Source organism: Triticum aestivum, chromosome 7B (assembly GCF_018294505.1).
Source record: "Triticum aestivum cultivar Chinese Spring chromosome 7B, IWGSC CS RefSeq v2.1, whole genome shotgun sequence".
Classification (NCBI taxonomy): Eukaryota; Viridiplantae; Streptophyta; class Magnoliopsida; order Poales; family Poaceae; genus Triticum; species Triticum aestivum.
This window is the reverse complement of record NC_057813.1, coordinates 12310721-12329738: the sequence shown is the minus strand read 5'-3', so window position 1 is coordinate 12329738 and position 19018 is coordinate 12310721.

Here is a 19018-nt window from a genome sequence, read left to right as displayed (position 1 = left end):
TGTTTGTTGTGTTGAGCGCCTCCCGAGATGGACCCAAAAATGGGAACAAGAGTGCTCAAGTTTATCCCGAACACCCCAGCACTCGTGGCATGGGGGCTGAAGCCGACGACTTGCCATCTCTCAGATTTGATAAACAGCCGCACAGATGGTAATATTTTAAATTAACAAGCGTTGCTTAGCGCATATGAACTAAGTTTTCAGCGCACAGGATAACAAAATGCGAGTCTACTCAAATGTTACATCTTTGGAGCACTCACCCGCAATAATGCGGGCAACCTTCAGGACACTCTTATAATACATCTCGGGCGTGCGATGCTCCTTGCCCTGCGGTGGCGAGTCCGTCACAAGCTTCTGGGCATCCATCTTGCCCCAGTGCACCTTTGCGTGGGCAAGGGCCCGACGGGCACCTTCAATACAGGCGGAGTGCTTGATGACTTCAACCCACGGGAACGCATCCACCAGCCGCCGCACCAGGCCGAAGTAGCTCCCAGGCATGGCCTCCTTAGGCCACAGCCAAACTATGAGGCCCTTCATGGCCTATTCGGCCACCCTGTGGAGCTCGACCAGCTGCTTCAGCTGGTCGCTAAGGGGCACCGGATGTCCGGCCTTAGCATACTGAGACCAGAAGACCTTCTCCGTCGAGCTCCCCTCCCCGGCCCTGTAGAAAGCGGCAGCATCGGACACGCTGTAGGGCAGATCTGCGAACGCTCCTGGAGAGCTCCGAATTCGGGTAAGTGATATGTAATTCACACTCACATGCTTACTTTGCATGAAAAACGCCTTACCCGCCGCTATTTTCTTCAACGCCTCGACTTCCTGGAGGGCCTTATAGGCTTCGGCCTTAGCGGCTTTGGCACTCTCAAGAGCCGTCGCAAGCTCGGACTCTCGAGTCTTCGAGTCATGCTCCGAACTCTCATGCTTTTCCATGAGAGCCTGGAGCTCTTGCTGTACCTCCGCCACCCGCGCCTCCTGCTTCTCTCGCTCGGTGCATTCCGCGGCCGCATTAGGTTTGGCCGCGGACACCGCCTCCTTCAGGGTCGCCACCTCGTTTATGGCCCCTGCTATATCCACGTTATCCTTGTCATTTTTCTTGCAACCAAATCCTTTTCTATAAGGTACAATTTTAATAAGGTATTACTCACCTTCTTTGTCCTCGAGCTACTTCTTGGCACGGCCGAGCTCGTTCTCGGACCGCTCGAGGCTTTCCTTCAAAGTATTGACCTCCACAGTCAGTGCGGCAGAGGTCAGCAGCACAGCCTGCAATCCCATATTGACATATTTTTTATGACTCCTGCGTATATGTTTTTAGATCCTCAGTCCAGCTTCTCTTTTCGAACACCGAACCGAGCATCACGGGCTACTGTCTATGCGGTACTATTTTACATATATCAAAATTCTTACCTCAAAGCCTGTTAGAAGGCTGCCGCAGGCTTCGGTCAGCCCGCTCTTGGCGAGTTGAACCTTCTGAATCACCGCACTCATAACAGTGCGGTGTTCCTCTTCGATGGAGGCGCCATTGAGCGCCTCCAACAAGCTATCCGGCGCCTCCGGATGGACGGAGGCTGCGTCACGGTCTTGCCCTTCTTATGAAGGGGCCGCCCGCCGGACTCTGGAACCGCTATGGGTTCCGGGGCCAAGTCCGGTGCAAAGTCCGGGAGGTTGTTCTGCGACACCTCCGGGGCCTCCTCCTCCTGGTGGGTCCCTTCCAGGGATCCTACCTCGGCATCGTCCGCATCATGGGGGGTGGAGGCGGTCGGGAGAGAATCCATATCCGACGCACCTAAGGACCCGCTTGACGAAGCGGGAAGATCATCCTTGGGCGGACTGCAGGGTTGTATGCGGCATTAGAAAGACATTATGCGGCGAAAAGAAAAACCATGAAGTTATTCGGGAGTCCGGATACTTACGATCTTGCCAGGGGCTTGGCCCTTGGGGGCCAGTCCTCGTCGTCGTCACTGGCGTTGGCGGAGCAGTCCGGGGAAAGAGTTTTTCCCTTCTTGGACCCTTCGGCCTCTCTCTTTGGGGAGGCCTTCCTTTTCTTCCCTCCCCCCGCTGGGGGAGAGGCTTTCTTCTGCTCCTCCTCGCCTTTGCGAGAGGAGTCGGCCTCGGAGTCATCAACCAATAACACCTGAAAACAGGATCTCTTCCGAGTCCCCGTGGCCTTCTTCTTGGACTTCTTCTACGGCACCACATGGGGTGCCGGAGCCAGCAGCCCCGTTAAGCGGGCGTCCGCTGGGTCCTCTGGCAATGGGGCCGGACAGATAGTCTGCTCGGCCTTCGCCAACCAGTCCTGTCAAAGGAGAGGGAGTTTAGATCCTGCATAGAGTCAAACTATGGAAAACAAGCGTCCCGTAAAGGACAAAATCACTTACCTCGTCAGCCGGATGCTGCGAGTTGAATCCGCGATCTTCGGTAGCGGATGCGGGAGCCTCGGCGCCCTTGAATAGCACCTTCCAGACATCTTCGTACATAGTGTCGAAGAGCCCGCTCAAAGTCTGGTGTTGCGCCAGATCGAACTCCCACATGTTGAAGCCCCGTCGTTGGCACGGGACAATCCGGCGGATGAGCATGACCTGGACTACGTTGTCAAGCTTGAGCTTCTTGTCCACTAGCTTTTGGATGCAGGCTTGGAGTCCGGTCAGCTCCTCCGAATCACCCCATGTCCGTCCGCTCTCTTTCCAGGAGGTGAGCCGTGTGGGGATGCCAGATCTAAATTCGGGGGCCGCTGCCCATTCAGGGTCACGCGGCTCGATGATGTAGAACCACCCCAATTGCCACCCCTTAATGGTTTCCACGAAAGTGCCCTCAAGCCAAGTAACATTGGACATCCTGCCCACCATGGCGCCTCCGCACTCCGCTTGGCTTCCCTTCACAACCTTCGGCTTGACACTGAAGGTCTTGAGCCACAAGCCGAAGTGGGGCTGGATGCAGAGGAAGGCCTCACACACGACGATAAACGCCGAGATGTTGAGGATGAAATTCGGGGCCAGATCATGGAAATCCAGGCCATAGTAGAACATGAGCCCCCGGACAAAGGGATGGAGTGGGAAGCCCAGTCCGCGGAGGAAATGGGGAAGAAATACTACCCTCTCATGGGGCCTAGGGGTGGGGATGAGCTCTCCCTCGTCGGGGAGCCGATGCGCGATGTTGCTGGACAAATATCCGGCGTTGCGCAGCTTCTGGATGTGCCCCTCCGTGACGGAGGAGCCCATCCACTTGCCTCTCGCTCCGGACATAGTTGGAGGAGGTTGAGGTGAGATGTGCGGACTGGGGCGCTAGAGCTCGAGTTCGCGGAGATGGATAAGCCAAGGAGGAAGAAGGCGCAGGTAAAAGGGTTGGATCTTTATCCCCTTATATGGGCGGATAAAAACATGTGTCCCCACCGGCCTGATAAAACTCGCTTATCTCCTAAGCGCCACAATCAATGGCGCGGTTGGGTTACCCACGTCCGTATTGAGGGGACTCTCGGAATAAGGGGAACATGATCTCTTCTTCGACAAGACGTGCCAAGGAAACCGCTTCGCTAAACACGCTGAGGTGGTACAATAAAAACAATTCTAGTAAAGGCTTGGTAGTGGTGTGACGTCACGCCACCAAATACGTCATCAGATTGAACTTGTGTAATATTATTTTCTCTACGGTGGTACGTGTAATTTATTTTGTAGAGCCGGACACTATCCTGGTGTTCACAATCTTCCATAAATTATTCGGAGGAGGAACCCGCCTTGCAATGCCGAAGACAATATGCGCGCCGGACCCGTCGTCATTGAAGCCTGGTTCAGGGGCTACTGAGGGAGTCCTAGACTAGGGGGTGTCCGGATAGCCGAACTATCATCATCGGCCAGACTCCAAGACTATGAAGATACATGATTGAAGACTTCGTCCCGTGTCCGGATGGGACTTTCCTTGGCGTGGAAGGCAAGCCTGGCAATACGGATATGTAGATCTCCTACCATTGTAACCGACTCTGTGTAACCCTAGCCCTCTCCGGTGTCTATATAAACCGGATGGCTTTAGTCCGTAGGACGAACAACAATCATACCATAGGCTAGCTTCTAGGGTTTAGCCTCCTTGATCTCGTGGTAGATCTACTCTTGTAACACACATCATCAATATTAATCAAGCAGGACGTAGGGTTTTACCTCCATCAAGAGGGCCCGAACCTGGGTAAAACATTGTGTCCCTTGTCTCCTGTTACCATCCGCCTAGACGCACAGTTCGGGACCCCCTACCCGAGATCCGCCGGTTTTGACACCGACAATCGTCTTCATACCCGTCGACCTCCCCATCCACCACCATCGTCCTCGCCATCCCTGTCGTCCCTGTCCATACATGTAACCACACCTCGCTCTCTTTTATTAGTGATTGTAGTTGTTCTTTGCAACATTTTGTTAGTGTAGTACAAGTATGTTAGAGGATGCACTATACTAAAAGTTTGATATAGCATGTACCGTTGAATCTTTTGAATTAGACGTCTCAAATTTGATGGCTTGTGCTAGAGGACTATGTACTGTTGAAAATGCAACTAATCCCCGTGTGGTTTTGGTAATTAATAACAACATATATGTCATTGAACGAATGCCTATTGAAAGAAAGATTTCAAGAAAGTTAAATGTTGGCATGGCAAGGATAGGTGATTGTGCCTCCCTCAAAATGCTAAGGATGTGGATTGGCAAACGCTTCAAGACTCCACATTTTTGGTCAAGTGATCCAAGATCACATTGAGTCCATAGGGAAGTCAACACTATTAAAAGTGCTTGAAGATACTGCTCCAAAATCCTCAACCACTTTCTTCAAACCCTATCTATCCAAAACCCTAACTTCCAGACTCGGTCCCACAAAAATGCAGTGACCAACCGAGTTACTTCAGACAGAGCCACTAGCCAAACCCTGGAGACTTGCTTTCACTGAGATGGCATTCGGCCCCACCGAATGGCAGTGACCAACTTTCTATATAAGCCATCATTTAAATTCTAGAATTACCGAGATGAACCAATCGGAATTACTAAAACGAGATTCTTCTTAGGTCATCACAAATCGGTCTCATTGAGTGTATTTGTTCGGTCTCACCGAGAAGCCCAATATTTGAATCTTTTACACATGTTGATCTTGTCAAGATTTCTTTTCGGTGTCACCGAGTTGAGTAAAAAGGTTGTAACGGTTGGATCTTTGGTAAAGGCTATTTATACCCCTCCACCCCCATTCACTATAAGGAGAGCCATCAGAACAAAACTACACTTCCACCATTCATTTTCTAAGAGAGAACCACCCACTCATGTGTTGATATCAAGAGATTCCAATCCAACCATTTGAACCTTGATCTCTTGACTTCCCAAGTTGCTTTACACTACAATCCTTCTCCTACCTAAGCCAAATCTATGACAGATTGCCAGAGTGTTGAGGAGACTATCTTTTGAAGCACAAGAGCAAAGAGTTCATCATCAACACACCATCTACTACATTGTTGAGAGTGGTGTCTCCTAGATTGGTTAGGTATCAATTGGGAGCCTTCAAGATCATGTGGAGTTGAACCAAGGAGTTTGTAAGGGCAAAGAGATCACCTACTTCGTGAAGATCTACCCCGAGTGAGGCTAGTCCTTCGTGTAGGTATGCCATGGTGGAATAGACAAGGTTGCTTCTTCCTGGACCCTTCATGGGTGGAGCCCTCCGTGGGCTTGCACAGCCGTTACCCGCCATGGGATGAAGTCTCCATCAACATGGACGTATGATAGCACCACCTATTAGAACCACGCCAAAAATCACCATGTCTTCATTGCGTTTGATTTCTCCATTCCCTTTTTTACGTTCATATGCAAATTATTTACTTTCTACTACACTACTCTTAGACTTGCATGTGTTGGGTGTTGTTTGACTTGATAGAATTGCTAAAACCTTCCTACAACTAAAATTGGACAAAAGGTTAAGTTTTTATTTGGTCAAGTAGTCTAATCACCCCCCCCCCTCTAGACATACTTTCTATCCTACAACTACATATGGACCAACATATAGTATCATATTTTATTTGTGATGCAGATATTCATAATGAGTGCCAACGGTTTCGTGAAAAGTGGATTAAGTTCTGTTTCGCTTATTTTCTGGTAGTTAATATGTTCAATTTCTAGTAAATGTCATGCTGATTTTTCCATAAATTTTAACTTTTTATGGATGACCTACTTAATTATTATTTTTCCTTCGGTTGGACAATACTCACTCTTAGTCCACACACTGAGATGGGAGTTGTTCTGAGAGGACACTGACTATTGTCGTAGGGGGGCGTCCTGCTTCTTCTCTCCCTCTTAGACCTTGGTAAAGTAGGAGCAGAATGTGAAGGATGACCATCACCGACTGTTGAAATAACAGTGAGTGAGTGAGTGAGTGTACACCATATATACAACCACTTGAGAGATGAACTGACTGTTGTTGTAGGGGGTCGTTCTTCTCTCACTTCCTCCTGTAAGACCTTGGTAAAGAAGGAGGAGAGGGTGAAGAACGAACATCACCGACAACCGAATTATATAGTGAATGAGTGTACACCATATATGCAACCACTTGAGAGTTGAATCTACTATTGTCGTAGGAGGTTGTTCTTCTCGCTCTGCCTCCTCTGAGTCCTTGGTAAAGCTGGAAGAGGAGGCGAAGGATGACCATCACGGATGGTCGAAGTACCAGTCAAGGAGTGCCCAACATATGTCTAACCACTTAAGAGAGAAAATTGTCCACACGAAGGACAGATATCGACTATTGTCGTAATAATTTGCGTTGATGAAAAAATTCTTCTATCTAAATGTCAAGTTTTTTTAATGCGATTTGGATGGAGAAGACAAGATGCCTCTGTTGGAAATATGCCCTAGAGGCAATAATAAAAGCATTATTATATTTCCTTGTAAATGATAATTGTCTTTTATTCATGCTATAATTCTATTATCCGGAAATCGTAATACATGTGTGAATACATAGACCACAATACGTCCCTGGTGAGCCTCTAGTTGACTAGCTCGTTGGTCAACAGATAGTCATGGTTTCCTGACTATGGACATTGGATGTCATTGACAACGGGATCACATCATTAGGAGAATGATGTGATGGACAAGACCCAATCCTAAGCATAGCACAAGATCGTGTAGTTCGTTTTGCTAGAGCTTTTTCAATGTTAAGTATCTCTTCCTTAGACCATGAGATCGTGTAACTCCCGGATACCGTAGGAGTGCTTTGGGTGTACCAAACATCACAACGTAACTGGGTGACTATAAAGGTGCACTACAGGTATCTCCGAAAGTGTCTGTTGGGTTGACACGGATCGAGACTGAGATTTGACACGTATCTCTGGGCCCACTCGGTAATGCATCATCATAACGAGCTCAAAGTGACCAAGTGTTTGGTCACGGGATCATGCTACGGTACGAGTAAAGTGACTTGCCGGTAACGAGACTGAACGAGGTATTGGGATACCGACGATCGAGTCTCGGGCATGTAACGTACCGATTGACAAAGGGAATAGTATACGGGGTTGCTTGAATCCTCGACATCGTGGTTCATCCGATGACATCATCGAGGAGCATGTGGGAGCCAACATGGGTATCCAGATCCCGCTGTTGGTTATTGACCTGAGAGCCGTCTCGGTCATGTCTGCATGTCTCCCGAACCCGTAGGGTCTGCACACTTAAGGTTCGGTGACGCTACGGTTATTAGGAAGACTTGTATGTGAATACCGAATGTTGTTCGGAGTCCCGGACGTCACGAGGAGTTCCGGAAGGGTCCGGAGGTAAAGATTTATATATGGGAAGTTGTCAAACGGACACCGGAAAGTTTCGGGGGCATATCGGTATTGTACCGTGGCTACCAGAAGGGTTCCGGGGGTCCACCAGGAGGGGCCACCCCCTTGCCCCTTCCCCTATAAATAGAGGGGTGAGGGGAGGGCTGCATACACAAGCCAAGGCACAGCCCCTCCCCTCCCCAACACCTCTCCTCCTCCGCATGTGCTTGGCGAAGCCCTGTCGGAGTACTGCTGCACCAACAACACCACGCCGTCGTGCTGCTGTTGGAGCTGTCTTCCTCAACCTCTCCTTCCTCCTTGCTGGATCAAGACGGAGGAGACGTCGTCCGTACCATACGTGTGTTGAACGCGGAGGTGCTGTCCGTTCAGCACTTGGTCATCGGTGATCCGAATCACGTCGAGTACGACTATATCATCACCATCCCCTTGATTGCTTCCGCACTCGATCTACAAGTGGTATGTAGATGCAAACTCACTCCCTTGACTCGTTGCTTAGATGAACTCATAGATGGATCTTGGTGAAACCGTAGGAAAAATTTTAATTTTCTGCAACGTTCCCCAACAGCCTCGTTAGGGCTCCTACAAACATAGACTCTACCACGGGGGAGGCTAAGTACACCAAGATCGTGCTCGCCTATGCCGAGATCGCGAGAGCAGTTATCGAGAGCGCTCAAGCTTGCGTCAAAAGCGATGCAGCATCAGCTGAGAGCACTAGAGCAGCCGCCGAGAGTACGCGAGCAGCCGTCGAGAGTCTGCGAGTAGCTGTCGTAGCTGCGAGGACCGCCCAAGCCGAGATCATGTAGATGTTTGGAGGCGAGGAGAGCTTGTGATGGAGCTGGAACTCTTGCTTCAGAACTACTAGTGCAGTGCCTTTATGTGATCTATATGACCGATGCATGTGAACTTAATTTTTATGTCTCTATGATAGATATGAAATTTAAGTTCTGAACTACTAGTGCACTGCCTTTATGTGATCTATATGATTGATGATTGAGAACATATTTTTTATATTGCTATGAAGATTGTTATATGACTTTGCTATATGTAAGTGGATAAATATGAAATTGTCTTGTTAGCTTGTTTTTTTATCTTCGTAGATGAAGTGGTATGGGGTGCACTATGGGAAGAATCCAGGAGTCTATGATTCATGAGAGAAATGCAATGAACAAGTGGATGTTTACGAGAATAACTGTTATACATGATATAAGACTAAAAAGAAGCAAATGGTTATTACTCCAACTTTGTCCGCGTAGAGAAACTAATTATGATGTATGAAAGACCGTGTGGACAAGTGGACGAGTAAAGAATTTGATAATGTTGATCCAGTTCATTGTCATTATGGTGTTGTTGTTATCATGAGGTCGTATGTGTATTTAACATGGAACACGTCGGAGGCTTCGCTGAGAAGGCGATGTGTACTTATGATGTTATGTGAGTTGTACTCTAATGCATACATCTATTGTATTACATTTGGATTATTGTTATGGTAAAATATGTTTCTACCAATCTGCGATACATCTATTGTGATCCATATGATTGAAATGTATTGTAATGCATATGACTAAATATAATAATTGTTGTTTTATGCATGCTTGGGCACTGGAAGCGTTGCCAACTGGACATGTAGTTGTGGCGAACACCCGAGTAGGCCCGCCACAACTAACAATATATCCCAGTGGCAGGTGTCTAGATAAGCCCGCCGCTATAGTGTCACTACCAGTGGCGGGTGCGCGCCCGCCACTAATGCGATGTTAATAGTGGCGGGCGGTCAGTGGCGAGCGTCCATGAGAGCCTAGCTCGACATTGCTGGACTTTTTGCCCCTGCCACTGCTAGGCATTCCTGAAGCAGAACCTTCGCTGAGGTGTTGTACTGACAAAGAACAATCTTAGTCACTGAAATTGGCAAAGAAGCAAGAATTGTTAGTTTTTTGTGCTCATGATGGGAAAATCAAACATCTCTTCTTCCAGTGAAAATTCATGTGTTCTATGTCAATCATCAAAATAGCTTGCAATTTTATCTACCAAGAAGTGTTGCCAATATATGGCCAGTAAGGGTGGGAGTGCTTGTCTTATTATGGTCACTTTGAATATGTAGAAATTATTGTGTGCTTAATGGTAACCCATCTCTCTTACAGGTTATATACCACTCTATGCATTAGCCTTGTACATGGTCTATCTTATAGGTGATATACCACCCGGATGGAGCACTGACCATTGTTCATAGCGGTGTGTACTCGGTTGGAGCATGCGGCAAGAGAGTCTTTTAGCCAACATGGGTGGTGGCATAGACTTCATATAGTACATCCACCCACTATGGCTTAGGCATGGTTTCTGTCCTATTAGACTTTACTGATTTGGCATGGTTTCTGTCGTATTAGACTTTACTGTTGCCATCATGACTCTTCCATATTTTGTTTGACTGTTCATATTTTTTGTGTGCATATTTGTCGTGTAGGGGTCGGGTGTATCCTTTCATGCTACTTGATGAGTTAACAAATCACCCTTTATCCAAAATAAGTAGATAGTACAGTCGGAGAGAGAATATTAGAGAAAGGAAATATACTAGATGGAGCAACGGTTTTATTTACCTAACCTCTCTGGGCAAGGATGACCATTTAAGAGTAATATTCTATGTTTTTATCATTATCTCTGGAGATCCCTACTTGTTGCTAGTTTCTATTTATATGTTCGTTTAGTTTTGCGCAAATAGCTCTATATTAACGTTATGTTCCAATCGAGGTCTGGCTGCTCTCAACATAATGAGATGCTCGAATACCCTCTTGAAAAGGGATGAAGGAGCTGTGGGATATCTTAGATAAAGAGCTTTCATTCCCTCCGTCCTTCATGCAGTGAGCTTGGTTTGTGCAATTGTTTAAAACAGGTTCTTTACCAATAGGTTGTTATAGGTTCTTTAGCATAGTTCGTTATAGTATGTCCCGATCCATCTGGCCACGAAATCACTAGGAAATAGGAGCTCCTTGTCAAACATGGAACTAGCAAGACATCAAAAGGAAGATTTTATCGACCATGAAAAACGCTCAAATGGCAAAACGAACAGGTACGGTTAAATTCCACTAGAGTTAAAAAAAGAGAGACCATAATCACAATGGCCAAATTCTCCATTTTTATGATGTCGTATCTTCGGTGCTCCATCACCTCTTATTAAATGCATGTTGGGTTTTGAAGAATGCTTATGACTTGAATATTGCAAATTTTATTTTGTACATACATTATGATACATGATGATATATGGACTTTTTTAGCACGAGAGAATATAAAATGTGCCTCTGATGTTACATATTTGGAATGAGTATGTCTTCACCCTTGATAATGTGCATCAGTTACTTTGGAAATCATTTTGGCCATTCTATCATGCCAAATTATTTTTTGCTATGAGGCACTGTTAGGGTACTAGGCTCTGAAGAATTGTCCTTTTTTAGGGGAGGCTCTGATGAATTTTCGATGTCATGACATAGGGAGGGCCCCACACGGGCCTACCCGTGACTTTCCCCCTCTCTCGGCTTATCTCTTACCTAGTGGGCCTCACCTGCATGGTTTTCCACCTTCTTTTTCAGTTTTTCCTTTTCTGCACGTAAGATCCGGAATTTTGAAAGTTGGCAATTTTTTGAAGGTAAAAATTTCAAAATTTTGAACCACAAAAGTTTCTGAAATTTTTGCAAGTCAATTTTTCTAAACTTCAAGTTATTTTTGAAGTTTCTAAAATTTGAAGTCCTGAAAGTCAGGATTAGTGTTTTCTGGAAGATGTAGACATGTACTCCTTCTCTTCCAAAATATAATGTGTATTAATATTTTTTCAAATGTAAATATTTCTATATTTGGTTAAATTTAAAGGAAATTATATCAACATTTACAATAGCGGTTAAATGAAACATGAAAATACATTTCATGTTGAATATAATGATATTGATATGGTGTTGTATGTATCGATGTCTTGCTCTATAAACTTGATCAAACATTGAGAAGTTTGACTTTCGAAAAATAATATCCCTTATATTTTGAAACAGACAAAATATTTCCAAGAGTGGCCAAAAACAGAAAGTTGTCTGAAATTGACCGTGGCAGGGAGCCGCATGGCTGCCTACCAAATAGGTTCCAAATAAGATGGCTCATCAAATTTTTAAAGGCAAGTGTAAACCAAGTACAAACAAAACTATAGCACATGCTCCTGTTGTATGTCATTGGACAGTGTGTCCATTATTTAGGAAGACCTTCCCTGCAGAAAAATCTTGTGAAATTTATTGTACATAAATGTTTGAAGCAGTCGCATCATGTAGGCTAACCATTCTTATAAATGTGACCCCCTATGAAAATGTTCTCTCCATATGCTTCACGGATAGAACAATGATGGTAGAGTTTCAACACCCTCCTGCACCAACCCAAAAAGGCGAGGCTAGCTTGAGAATATGAGCAACCGGGAATGAAATGATTAGTATCTAGTTGTTGTCCTGCATTGATGTGGCCCGGTTCCGTAACAACCGCAGATCAGTTCTCTTCAGGGGACGGAGACAGGCCTATGACAAGTAGGGTTATAACCCTAGGTCTAGGAAACAATGGCCTTTGTAATTTCTTCTTAGAAAGTATACAAAAAATCAACCAAATACATCATTCAAGGTACTTAGCCCTAGGCGTAATCCGATGCTAGCTCTGCCTCTCTGGTTATCTTCTTTGCGGGGGCAACCATAAAGCTTGTGCAATCTAGGCTGCGACGAGCCAATGAGATAACTCAGTCATATTGTGTAATTGCACCATCTCCATCCAAGTAGAAGCAAGCTCTGGCCACAGGTTGCTACTTCTCATTAGCTATCAAATCAAATTCAGAGTAGGTTATAGAGAAATAGCAACACTGATGACATAAGAGAAAAATAAAAGGATGGAACTTTACTTCAGTACACCACGTAGAAAGCTTTAGTTCATTTAGTTGAACTACTAACTATGGTTGGAGGGCACGCCCAAGTATACATCCTTAGGTCCATGGACGGAAAAAACACACCAAATTAAAGAATCGGTAGGACAAATGCGGAGCTAAGAGATTATTTTGTCTGGTCTCCTTGATGTTTTCTCCACCGCTTTGCCGGTCTCTCCTCCCCTTGAAATTCCTTGACATCTTTCATCTCTCTTATGCAAACAGCAGAAGGGCCGGCGGCGCAGCATCACGACGCCCGTTGTGCGACACCCTCTCCCAAGCGCCCTCTCCCCGACCTCAATAGCACCGTCACGTCTCTGTCACAGCCTCTCTTCCGCTGCCCATTGCCCATCCATAGCCCTATGTCGTTGTTGTAATCCGCAAATCATATTCACCGCTCACTGCGGCAAATTGCCATAGCTTCGCATAGGCGCGCGAGGAACCCCGAGATGGCCAGACCACTTGACGTATTACACACTAGATCGAGATCGCGCCTTGGCACGAGGGTGCCGGTCCTAACATTTTGGTCAAGCAGGTAAGGCTTAGCATGGATAAGAATAAAGTGAAGAAGAAACATTCCATCTATTTCAGTTCTGTTCCAGCTATAGCAAGTTCAAAACGCAGTACAAATATAAAACAACATCATATATTAGTATATGGTAAACATGAACAATTATGGAATCGTATCTTAAAGGCCCTAATTAAAATGAAAACAATACATCCCGAAAGAAAAGCAGGAGGAAGCAGAACACATATAATAGTTATGGTTCAGTAGAAACAGATAACTAAATGGTGCATGGTATTAATATCTCAGTATGAACCACATTAGCAGGTTAAAATCATAGTACAAATGCTTAACACAAGCCAATTGTACAAAATCCTCGAAGTTTAGTCTTTAGACCATGTCATGGTAGTCAGCGGTAAAATAAATCATGAGATAGTTGGTGTACAGGCAGATGATCCCCCACGTCAACCGGTACGTGGATTCTTTTACCCACAAAAGCTAAGATGCCTAAAAAACATTGCAATTAATTCCATGCAGTCATTTAGCAAGATGCTTAGACAAAAAGAAATATAAGAGCGTTTAGATCACTACTTTAGTTATCTAAATGCTCTTATATTTCTTCACCGAAGGGGTAGAGAATGTAGAATTGCATATCCTTGTTGCTCTTCTACTTGAGCTTGTCTTCTCAGCATGTGTAGTTTCAACTGGTTTCGCTTGTGTGGAGCCATATGGTAAGCATCCCTTCAAAAGAAATATGAGTACTAAAGGTGCAGAGATACCAAATTATTCAGGCTCTACTGCATCTCTTACCACTGTCTTATTCACAGATAGTTTATTATGTAATTGGTGTTAACAATAAAATCGGCACGAAATGACGCAAACTTTGTTCCACTTGAATTTAACCAAGCGGTCAGCTTGGTAAGATACCAACAAGATTTTGAATTTAACTACCTATATAATATTTTCTCATCTAGAATTTGGTTGAATGGAATCCTGGCAACATGTTTGTGTGTGGAGGACTGCAGTTGGTGTATACATTCCTGCAAGCATATTTTGTTTTCATATATAAACAACCTTTAGTATTCGAACCAGAACAAAAACTAAACAAAAATTATGGTTGACTTGGTTCGTATGATCATTCACAGTAGCTCCACAACACGAACCAATCATCATACAACATCGACCATTTCTTAGATATACTTATCTAATATACCTACAAGGCTAAAATAGACACTATTCTGTGATGCAGTCCATGTAAATTTTGATGCAACACCACCATTGAGACAAAATGATTGGCCTCACTGAAGATAGTGAATCCATCAGGCCAACATGTGAGATAAAGAAAATCTTATAAATCATGGTGCAAGTGTGTTGTCGACAAAAAAATATTCAGATGGTCTAAGCATGTCCTATAGGATGAGGCATTGTCTATCAAAACCACCAAATGACAACATTATCGCACACAACCAATGTCATCTAAATCTAAAGTGGAAACTATCCAAGACATGAACCCATGTACTTCACTATTCATGGTTGCAAAGGAACACCGCTCCCACTCCCACAAACAGAGTAAAATCACATCAGCCAAAAGACAAAACAGTAAGGGGGAGATTAGGAGATCTCACCTTGTTGAATGGTTACATAACTTTTGGTCAAATTGCAAAGGCAAGAAAGCATGGTCCTCACCACTCAAGGATGCACTGGAGATGGAAATCATGCTTATGCAAATCATGCTTGCAGCTTGTAACCTGTGACAATTCAAAAGAAAAAAATAGAACAGATTCAACTTCAGACACGTCTACCACTGAATCGTAAGATTCCGATCGCCAATCACCATTATATCCATAAGACAAAGGTATCTACCGTGCAGGACTCACTGTCACAGAAGGCCTCAAGGCAGATGCTGCAGGCGTGGTCGCATGCGTCGTACACACTGCCCCTCCACGAAATCTGCTGCCGATGAGAGATTCATCCCTCCAGCCCCCCTCCCTCAGGGAGATCTGGCCATTCGTTTGTTCTGGACGGCCAGATCTCCCTGAACAGAAAACTAAAATTTATCACTTCCATGGAGCTGAGAATACAAAATTAGATGACAAAAACATGCATGGATTGAATTATTCATCAAAATAATACATGTCCATTGAAGCTATATGTTCAAGATTTTTTAGGATATTTTCACTACCCAGAAACCATATTGTTAAGTAACATGAAAAAGGAGATGACATATCAATGGAGATAGATATCAACATGCCTAAGAAGAAAAGAAAGCTTCTCAGTTCATATGGATCAGGTATGAGCCATAAATGTGTATTTCATATACATGTAAATAAAATATAATAAAATCTACAAAGAAAATTCCCTTTGGGCTAGGTAACATAATCCCTTCAGTTCTCAAATAAAAGAAACCTTCTCAGTTTACGTGTATGCCATATACTCCCTCCGTTCCTAAATATAAGTCTTTTTAGAGATTCCACTATGGACTACATACGGAGCAAAATGAGTGAATCTACACTCTAAAATATGTCTATATACATCCGTATGTAGTTTGTAGTGAAATCTCTAAAAAGACTTACATTTAGGGACCGAGGGAGTACATGTTAACATTGAGTGACATGGATCAAGAGGCAATAAAAATCCAGAAATATAAAACTATCCAATGTGTGCTACAAACAAAGGTGGGGCAACCGATACTCCGTCACATAATATTTCAACAAATATGACATTTGTACAAAAAAGGTGTGCTCATAGCATCATGGACCTGTTAATATCTGGTTGCTAATTTATAGGAGAATAATGGGTGCCAAAGACAGTATCAAGCCACCTTGAGTTCGCCTGTACATAGGAAGTAGGTATGAGAACGAATGAGTAAAAAGCAACAACCAGGATATAAACAAAAAAAACTAAGAATCTAACACATGCAACAGATGGCCACGGGCCTGAGCCCATATAGAAATTTGGAAGTTGCTAATAATGTACGCGGAGTTGTACTCCTAACTCTACTTTTTCCCTTATACCTCCTGTTGGAAGATAACAGGCTACACAATTTAGCATGTATATTTGTAGGGGTAGCAAGTAGCCAGCTCTAGAATATTTTGTCTGAAATGTTAGTCCAGCAATCAACCACATCACCACATCAAGTAGCATAAACAGAAAGACAGATACGATGGACAATGCTCATCTTAAAGAAAAATAGTAGTCCAGTAAACCATCAGTACAGAGAAATTGTACATAGGAATGAGTTATTGCCTGCGTGTAATTGTCGACCTCCACTTCTGGTTCTGCTTCTCCGCCACTACCGCCCTTGGCAAACACACAGAGCAAATCAATAAGGCATAAGTTTAATTAAACTATTCAGATACCATAGCTTGAATCTATTTATGATTCAGTTTACCTCTTCCCATACCTACTCCACTAGAAGCAAGCCAAGGATGACCCGCTCCCAAGATCCATAGCAAAGCTCATATTTTGGAAGGAAATGGACTACTAATACCTGCATTAATATGCACCAAAGTTTATATATTGTCCAAAAAGAGAAACCTAATTCATAAATGGTAAACACTTATGAGTGAAACTTAAATAGTTCATCCAATGATTCTTAACAGCGATCCACTTCTCGCATTTAAATCCTAACTAATTAGGGTAATCATTCTTTTCTCGCAAAAAGGGTAATCATTCTTAACAGCAACCCACAACTACAAAACCAAGAAAAAACTTAGTGATCCTATTTTAGATGAATGAATAGAAAAAGGGAACAGGACAAAGAGATGCACACAGAGAGTGAGAGACATGATATCATCACAGTAGCACCCCATGTTCAACGACTTGCAGCTCTGGCTTGCCGCTCAGCCGACAGACACAGCACCCCATGTTCTGCTACATCGAAAATAGAAGGATCAGTATGGTCATATACTTGGAATTCTAAAGACAAATTTATAAGTAATGGCCTGGCAAAGAGTAGTTTTGTCCACAACAAAGAGAGTTCATGCTACCTTAAATTCTAGAATATGGGGTCGTTTGCTTTACGCCCGAGAAAGCCGCGTGAAATCAGGGTGAGCCAATATTTTGGCGCTGGAATCAGCTGCCCTGGTTTCGCCCGCGCATGTGCATGAAATCTGAACTGCCCGACCAAAATATTGGCGTGATCACAGGACTTGGGCTTTGATCCAAACGCTACTCCCTGGAATCAGTCAACACAAAAAAATTGGTGTGGCAACCGTGGCTACCATCCAAACAGCCCCTATAATGCCTATAAATTGGGACACTCTCGTATGTTCATTGTGCACTGGAACGCACCTTAAAGCCATTTCAGTAAATGTTAGTTCGGTTCATTTAACAACAAGGAAACAAAGGCCCAAGGTTTTAGATGGCATCATCCGCTAACAACTGAAAGACTAAATTTAACTCAGAAACATATATGAAGCTCTGCAAAGCTAGAAAAAAACACTAGTTCTTTTTCTTTACTAATCCACTCGTCATAAATGCTGAAAACTAACATGAGTTCCTCTTCTTAGTAATCCACTGGCCATATATCAAAGCAGCGTGAAAAGTAAACTGCTAGGCATGCAAGCTAGAACATAAGAACACAAAGACAATCTTAGAAAACAGAAAGACACAGATCTGAATTTTTATCCCCAACAGAAGCATCAATGACAATTTCCCAAATAAATAGAATGTGCAACTTGACGCCATTTAAAACCAACATTGCAAATCATGTGATCTGAGCATTCTCATTAGTATATCGGATGCATACTCTACCTACAGACCTGCAACAATCATTCGATCAGGGTGTTGCAAAAACTAAAATCTCCATCTGATAGCTAGCTATATTGTAAACCAGACGGAACATCAGTAAGCAAATGATCGTCAAATGACAAAAGATCAAGAACAATGCAATAAAGGTATGAGAGAGAAGAAATCTTCACATAAGACGGCTATAAACACTGGAGCATAAATAAGCAACACCTTTAAACACAAATAAAATAGGTTGAGGGTTCATTACATGGTGGGCTCAGATTCACCTTTCCTCGATCATATAACCTACCCCCGTCATCTCTTATCACCAGATCAATCTATTTATACAGTGGAGTTGTCCTGGTTATCACTCAAAAAGAATGACCATCCAAGGACAGAACAATAAGTATCACAGGATCAAAAAGGATTCTAGAGACAAGAGGGAGGATCCAACTTGATATCCACAGGTGCCTCGACTGCTCAAAGGCATACATATTTTAGCCATTGTCAATCATCATCGCCCTAGAAAGAATGGCCTCGGACCGGCCGGCTATCCAACCATGTGAAACGACGAAAATGCCCTCGGCGGCCACTCAGTTTTACACACAATGGCAAGCCCCGAGTGTAACTATTCATTTCCATAGTCGCGGGCTCGAACCGATAGCCCAGCTCCTCCCACCGCTCGATCCAACGACCGAAAATGCATCAAGGAAATTGATTGGATGGCCGAGAGTTGCTAAACTCTGAGAGCGCTCAGAGGCTGCTTCAGTTCCTGTTTCTGGATGCTCTACAAAGCTCCGTAGGGCTAGCTGCTCCAGTGGCATCACCTATCAGCCCATTCAAGTGGTGGTAGATTAGCTATCCCAGACAACACCAAATTACACACTACAAATGTGGATGTGGCTATGAGCAAGAGATCATTTGGCAGTTTGGAAATAGGAAATCAGCACTGCCACTAATTAGCAAATCCATGAGCATAGCTATAGGATCAGGGCATCCACATGTAAACCAGAGCATCACGGGAGCTCCTATGATAGCAACTATAACATGAACAACAGCCTACAAACCCTATGCATGAGTAGGG